Raw genomic sequence first — 5965 nt, forward strand, 5'->3', positions numbered from 1 at the left:
GTAAGGTTGGACTAAGTTCATGGGAGTTTTACACACCACCTAGGCTTTCCCACAGCCCCTCTACTTACTAATCCACATTGGTTATCACCAAAGTGAGAGCATCTTTGCCAAGACTAAAAACCCTCATTGCCTGGGACCTAGTCTGCCCAAACTGTCCGTCTCCTTGGGCCAATGCCACAGAGCACGGCTCCTGCCCTCGCCTTTCATTCGTCTACCTGACAACTGTCTCTGATCTCCTGGCCGCTGGGACACTGCATGTCCCCACCGCTCCCTTCTCTCCCCTCACCTCTGGGATCCCCTGCATCCTCTTTTCAAGAAGCTTGGCATGTTATGAAAAAGGGAGGAAGAGGAATTGACTTCAAGCAGCTTCTGCTTTTTGGTCCTGCAAAAATCCCTCAGGCAGAAAATAGTTGGGGTCTAGCTACCTAATTAGAATTCAGGAGAGGGGAAAAAAATATGCAGCAAGCAAAATCCAAGTGAGCATCTCAAAACATTACTCTGTTTTTACCTTCATGGGCCATGCTGATGCTGGCTCCCTGATGCTAGCATTTTTTTTTTATTTTTTTTAAGTTATGGGGAAGAGTTTTAGCTTTAGACACCGAAGACAGCATGACTTTAAGTGTGTATGTTTCATGTGTGCACACATAATTTTAGAATATTTGTGTTCGTATATGTACAAAATTCTTGAAGCTCTGTCTCAGAGCTGTTTAGATCTGTTTCCAAAGTAACAGCAATATAAAATTATGTTCCAAAGACTGTCTATTAGAATAAACTCTACACTGTTGCTTTAAGTCCCACTCGGGGTAGTTAGCTGTGCTGGTCAGGATTACACATCCCAGTCGCCATCAGCTGAATGATCCTTCAAAGAAGTCTATTCCCCAAGTAGCTACTACCAGATTTTCAGCTATTCCTTTCTCATAGGTATCAGACATTTTGCTAACATAAACAGATGTTCGAATTGGGCTCTCATTAGTGAAAGTAGTAGTAGCCAACACATATGCTGTGGCTAAACTGGATTAGAGGCATTCCCAACCCTTAAAATGAATAGGTCTTAAGAATCTGGAACAATGCTGTCCAATATGGTGGGCACATGCGGCTATTGGGCAATCAAAAAGTAGCTAGTTCCAATGCCAACACAATATTTTGGATACACTCAATTCCATAAAATATATTATTCAATTTTATATTAAATATGACTCATTTAATGTAAAGGTGGTGCCCTGAGTTTGATTTCTCAATGGTCGTGAGTGCTACATTGGTTCAGTAGACTCTAAGCCTCCAGTAGAAGTATGGTTAATAGGCATTAATGGACATAGTTAACTGAATCCTGATGCTGGACTAGGTATCCACTTAACTTAGCCATCAAGCACTCTTGTAGGGTCTGGGGCATATAGATCAGGGATCAAAAAGAAAAGAAAAAAATAACCTTTGGCAGATTAAACAAGAGGAGCTTTTGTTTCAGTTTACTAAAAAGTGACCATCTGACAAAATTTGATGAGAAAACTTGATTTCGCTATAATCTGGTAGTGAGTTTCCCAAGGAAGAGCTAAATCTCACCCGCTCCAGAATACTGCCATCAGACTGGAGATTCTGGCCCTGGACCCAGCGCTCTAGAGGGTCCTTGTTTGGACTCTTCCAAACACGTCCTACCCCACCCCCACAAGACGGCTGTAGGTCCCAGAGCCCTGCAGCCTGGTTGGGGCTCAGTATAGTGCCGCTCAAGCTGATGAGAGCAGTGATGTAATGTAGGAACCAGGAAATGCAGCTGACTGGAGCATCAGATGGCCCACACTGGATTATAGCCCGGCACACACCACTGCCCTGGTGAGGCACGGGCACGGCTGCAGAACCGGAAATGGGCCGTGTCTTTCAGCACTAAGTCCATGTCCTCTCAGTGGGTTGGGACTTGCCAGGCCATAGATCAGTCCTCCCTATCATACTAAAAAAAAAAAGGTAGCAATTCCAGGGAATTGTATTTATGTTACATATATAAGCTAGAAGATTTATAGTGATTTCTAGTGATTCATGAATTATGTTGATAACACACACATATATTCTGTATCCCATGTAATGACCTCCAATGCATCACACCTTCTAGTATCCACACTTTGCTAGTCCCTTCCCACCTTGACTCTGGCCTTGGCCATGCAATTTGGTTCAGTCAATGGAACATCAGCAAATGTGATGTAAGCAGAGGCTGGGGAAGTGACTGCACTTCGCAGCTTGCTGGCTTTCAAGACCAAGGCCACCATGCTGTGAGGGACCCCAGGTTTGGAGCAAGAAAGGCATCGATTGTCTCAAGTGCTCCCAGCACCTGGCGTCTACCTCCCAGCTCACCCACCAGCTAAATGCAACTGCGTGAGGGTTTAAACATTGTTGTTTGAATGTTTAAGGCCACTAGGTCTGGGGGTGGGTTGTTATGCAGTAACAGGAATCTGATACAATCTCCCAGTTAGGTAAAGACATGTTCCCACTCTCAAAGGCTTCTCTCTGTACCCCACAAACACTGGCATAGCATCGGTTAGTTTAAGTATATATTAACAAAAAGATCATACATGAAAATCTAGATTTTTGTATAAAATGAGGTTGATAATCTGTTTTCTATAAAGATACTCCTCTGTTAATACTTAAAGAATATGACTCTAGGGGTGCCTGGGTATCTCGGTCAGTTAAGCATCTGCCTTTGGCTCAGGTCATGATCTGCAGGTCCTGGGATCAAGCACCACATTGGGCTCCTTGCTCAGTGGGGAGTCTGCTTCTCTCTCTCTCTCTCTGTCTCTTTCTCTCCCTCTGCCCCTCCTCCCTGCTCATTCTCTCTTTCTCTCTAATAAATCAATAAAAATCTTTTTTAAAAGAAAGAAAAAATGTGATTCTAAGTGTAAAACACTTGATTTGTAGACAAGTTTTCATTACTATGAAAAAGAAGTAGCCATGAACTAAGTCGATAGCCTAGGGAAACTGCCACACCACACCACTCTATGGAGTTTGTCAAATCCTAATCTCATTATTTTTAAAATTTGGTTACTTAGACAAAAATCCCTACTTCGTGAAATCTAAAAAATCATTTAAGTCAATTTAGTATTTTGTCATAAAAGAGAATATCTAGAAGCAAGCTCCCATGCACAGAACTGTAAGAAAACCTTAAGAGTATATGAGTGCAAGGAAGACGTTGCTGCGGTTGAGGTCGAAGAGGTTGCTGCCCGTGTTCTCCTCAAGGATTTTGATGGATTCCTTTCGCACATTGAGGTCCTTCATCCATGTTGAGTCTATTTTTGTGTGTGGTGTAAGGAAATGGTCCAATTTCATTTTTCTGCATGTGGCTGTCCAATTCTTAATCTCACAAAACAAACGGAGGGTTGCTGGGGGGAGGGGGTTTGGGAGAAGGGGGTGGGATTATGAACACTGGGGAGGGTATGCGCTTTGGTGAGTGCTGTGAAGTGTGTAAACCTGGTGATTCACAGACCTGTACTCCTGGGGATAAAAATATATGCTTATAAAAAATAAAAAATTTTAAAAAAAGAGTATATGAGTGCAAAAATAATGTACACAGTAAGTACTCAGAGCTTAGAAAAAGGGAAGATTCATCTGGAATGGAATCTCACAGAAAAGTGTTAGGGAAAAGCAGCTTCCAGTTAAATATGGCAAACTGAACACATTCTTTCCTTCCTGATATTGCCTAAAATCATAATATAGAGAATTTTTTTAAATGGCACAAAATAATGACGACAAAGAAAGGAGAGATAATAGCCACAGAATTTTTGTAGAAATAGTCTCTGACTTAGTTGAAATGTGACCTTGATATGGGAGGAACCCAAAAGCAAGCCAATCCTCTTTGCAGGACCACTGCCCTCAAAAATACACTCAAGGGGCACCTGGGTGGCTCAGTCAGTTAAGCATCTGCCTTTGGCTCAAGTCATGCTCCCGGGGTCCTGGGATCAAATCCTGTATTGGGCTCTCTGCTCAGAAGGGAGTCTGCTGCTCCCTCTGCCCTTCCCCATTCATGCTACCTCACTCTCTTTCTCTCTCTCAAAAAATTAGTAAAATCTGGGGCACCTGGGTGGCTCAGTGGGTTAAAGCCTCTGCCTTCGGCTCAGGTCATGGACTCAGGGTTCTGGGATCGAGCCCCACATTGAGCCCCACATCGGGCTCTCTGCTCGGCGGGGTGCCTGCTTCCCCTTCTCTCTCTGCCTGCCTCTCTACCTACTTGTGATCTCTGTCAAATAAATAAATAAAATCTTCTTAAAAAATAAGTAAAATCTTTATGCACATACACTCTCTCACACACACACAGCAAAGTGGAAATAAGTATCTCTCAAATTATGGCATGGTAGAATTGAAGACAGGAGTGCTTTGAACAGGTTGAATGTTAAGGGCAGCAGCCTGACCCCATCCTCATTACTGACCACATGCGACTGTCTCTCCTTCCTCTGTGGGGTCTGACACACTGAACTCAGGCACACCGAGCACGGCAGAGCTAAGGGGTAGCATTACGACACCAGGTATATTTCTTGCAAATCTTCATATCAGATCAGATACCTCAGTCCCCTTGTCTCAAATCTCCAAGATCCCTAGCAGCCAATATCCTAAAGGCAAGAGATTAACCTTGTCCTCTAGGAGAAAATGGCCATTCCATAGAAAAAGACCTAAGGAGACTGAGAGTCAAAAAGTATAACCCACCAATAGAGCTTCGGACAGATCTGACAGACTTCACTCGTAAATAGGAAGAGATAGCCCAAGAATCAGCAGAAAACTTCAGGAAGACTTCCATGTAAAAGAAAGTGAGTCAGTCAAGCAAGAAGAGACTTGGAAGAACAAGAAATCAGGCAGGGAGCTAGGAAAAAAACAAAAGTCTAAATTTGTATAGTTACTATCCTCAGACAAGCTCAGAAAAAATTTTCACATCCATTCAACTCTTAAAAAAAAAAAAAAGTGCTGCTCAGTCCCCTGGATGAGGGTGAGGAGGAAGAGGGGTACTCAGTCTGTTAAGCATCTGCCTCAGCTTAGGTCATGATCATGGGGTCCTGGAATCGAGTCCCACTTCAGGCTCTATGCTCAGCAGGAAGTTTGCTTCATCTTCTCCTCTGCCCCTCCCCTTGCCTGTACTCTCTCTCTCTCTCTCTCTCTCTCTCAAATAAATAAATAAATAACAAATATTAACCTTAAGGGAAAGCAGTTACACAGCGTGAAAATGTAATCCTAGAACATTGCATGGTTTGTCCCAAGTAACATTTCCACGGGCCTAATAATTAAAACCCTGAACATTAGACTAATCAAAAGGCATGGTATAAATTTATTAAGATGACAAAGGAAGGAAGGAAGGGGAATAATAGTGATGGTTGGTGGTGAAGAAGGATATAAATCCTCATTTTTTTTTTTAAGTATGAAGCCAACAATATTCCAAACTTAAATAGGAAATAGTATAAACATATCACCCAGAAATATGAAAGTAAATATCCAAAGGAACAGCATTAGAAGTTAAAAAAAAAAAATTACGTGTTGCAAACATGAATGGGGAAAGACAATTTGACCAAACACTATATCCATATAATCAATTAAATATAGTCCTATTTTTTAAAAGATTTTATTGATTTGACAGAGAAAGAGAGATCACAAGTAGGCAGAGAGGCAGGCAGAAGAGAGGGGGAAGCAGGCTCCCTGCTGAATAGGGAGCTGGATATGGGGCTCGATCCCAGGACCCTGAGATCATGACCTGAGCTGAAGGCAGAGGCCCAACCCACTGAGCCACCCAGGAGCCCCAAATATAGTCTTATTTTTTAAAAAACTTAAGAGAAACTGAGCAAGCTGGGATCTGGCTAGGTGGAAGGAAGACCGTTCTGCTCAACTCTTACATCTGCAGGAAAACAATGTACCACAAAGCTCACAGTCCAGTGGGCGAGATGTAGCCCAGCTAGGAATGATGCCTTTAAAAAACCACAGGTAGGTCCATTTGTTTCTGGCTTAAAAA

Source organism: Mustela nigripes, chromosome 13 (assembly GCF_022355385.1).
Source record: "Mustela nigripes isolate SB6536 chromosome 13, MUSNIG.SB6536, whole genome shotgun sequence".
Classification (NCBI taxonomy): Eukaryota; Metazoa; Chordata; class Mammalia; order Carnivora; family Mustelidae; genus Mustela; species Mustela nigripes.